The sequence below is a fragment of the Lathyrus oleraceus genome, chromosome 5, assembly GCF_024323335.1.
Source record: "Lathyrus oleraceus cultivar Zhongwan6 chromosome 5, CAAS_Psat_ZW6_1.0, whole genome shotgun sequence".
Taxonomy (NCBI): Eukaryota; Viridiplantae; Streptophyta; class Magnoliopsida; order Fabales; family Fabaceae; genus Lathyrus; species Lathyrus oleraceus.
The window spans coordinates 482,100,224-482,102,790 of NC_066583.1; positions in this window are offsets into that span (position 1 = coordinate 482,100,224).

Consider the following 2,567-nt stretch of genomic DNA (forward strand, 5'->3'; position numbering starts at 1 on the left):
CATCTATAACACTTAGCAGGAGCACTAGAGTCTCCCCCACTAGGCCTCTTCATCCCACTCTGTCTCTGGAAACCTTTGCCAGCTGCATACGGTTTCCCACGATCATTCTGATTCTTGCCTCTCCTATCAACCCTCTGCTGATAGCTCTCCGCTCTGGCTTTGGAATCCTGTTCAAAAATCCTGCAACAGTCCACCAAATCAGAAAACACTCTAATCCGCTGATACCCAATAGCCTGCTTGATCTCAGGACGTAACCTGTTCTCAAACTTCACACATTTTGAAAATTCTCCAGCAGCCTCATTATAGGGAGTGTAATACTTTGACAGCTCTGTAAACTTAGCAGCATACTCAGTAACAGACTTGTTACCCTGCTTCAATTCTAAGAACTCTATCTCTTTCTTTCCTCTGACATCTTCTGGAAAGTACTTCCTCAGGAATCTCTCTCTGAACACAGCCCAAGTGATCTCAGCATTCCCAGCGGTTTCCAACTCAGTGCGGGTAGCAACCCACCAATCATCAGCTTCCTCTGACAGCATATGCGTACCGAACCTGACCTTCTGGTTATCGGCACACTCCGTCACTCGGAAGATCCTCTCTATCTCCTTCAACCACTTCTGAGCGCCATCTGGATCGTATGCTCCCTTGAACATTGGAGGATTGTTCTTCTGGAACTCACTCAGTTGACGAGCAGCTCCCATTCCTACAACATTCGGATTCCCTCCAAGTACTCCAGCTAGCATACCCAGAGCCTCAGCAATCGCAGCATCATCTCTACCTCTTCCAGCCATCTCTATTCTGAAAACCCAACAAGCTAAAACAATAAGTACTGATAGGGTTACACAACACCTATCCCGTACAGGGGAAACAGAATAATTACGACTCGACTCGACCGACTATGCTCTGATACCACTAATGTAACACCCTTCTAAAATACCCCAAATATTAAATTAAAATAACAACATATAAATCAGAGTAGTCATGCAATTAAGGGTGTCACACATTTATTTCGCACCATTCGTCATACTATTTAGTCATGCTCATTATTTAACTCAAAACATAAAGTATTGCACAATACGCAGCGGATAGAGATCAAATCGATCATTCAAAACATGTAACATACTACATGTAAACTGGTTCAACAAACATCAACAACACAATTAAAATGTCCCCTCCCGATGTTACATCTATCAGAGCATGACCCACTAAGGAGACTACACTAGACTCCAAGCATTAGCTTCTACTCAATCACTGCTCGTTACCTGAAAAATAGTTGTAAGGGTGAGTTCCTCAATCGATATAATAAGAATTATAGAATATAATGTCATGTTAAGTAATTTAACACATTAATCACCCTAATCGTATCACACATTCAGTAACGGCACATCAACTCAAATATCATACTCAATATCAACACAATTCATACTCATGCTCAATGCCAACACAACACACGTATAACATTGGAATACATCCATTCATATTATACACTACACATATATTATGCAATGAGACTCCATGCATGCGGTACCGACTATTCGTGAACATATAGTTCAACTTCACCGACCAAATCCAGGTACGGCTACCAAGCTCACCAGTCCCACTCATTTGAGACCTAGTGACTCACATCACTAATTCCTCACCATGGGAATTAGCTACCACCCCAAGGGCCATGCTATGCACGCTAATTCACCTAGCATGCAAACATCAAAAACAGTCCAAAATGACTAACATCACTAATTCCTCACCATGGGAATTAGCTACCACCATAAAGGCCACAATATGCATGCTAATCACCTAGCAATGCAACATCACAACAAAAATCCACAATGGACATATGCTCACACTCTAAGCCATAAAACAGTCCATTCACAACACATGCATAACATATACATTCACAATATTATGCATACCATCATACATCATCAACACATGTATCCGAACATCATATCATGTCAAATAATTCAATCACAATATTAGCACACTCTACTAATACCTATACTGCTCAAAACAGCGGGAATAATCCCTACTATATCACACACCGATATAGGCCAACCATCACATATACACATACATTTAAAATATTCATTTTTCCACTTTTTAACAGTGTTAACCGGTTAACGCCCTGGGTTAACCGGTTAACGCAACACAGAACACACTTTCTGGCAAAACGCAACAGTGTTAACCGGTTAACGCCCTGGGTTAACCGGTTAACGCAGCACAAACAGCAATATCTCAGCAATCACAACAGTGTTAACCGGTTAACGCCCTGGGTTAACCGGTTAACGCAAGCAAAACAGCAATACTTCACAAATCCTAACAGTGTTAACCGGTTAACACCCTGGGTTAACCGGTTAACGCAAGACAGAAAGCTGTTCCTGCGCTAACACGAAGCAGAATGCAGAATTCTCCGCATTTTCCGCCGTTGGAGGACTTCCGGACCTCCGATTCCAATTCCGTAAAAAGCTATACGTTCGGAAATTCACCACTAACCCAAGCACAGATTCAATTACAGCCTAAACACAGTTTATCCAACATAATTTTCCAGCATTCATAATTCCAATTAGGGTCAA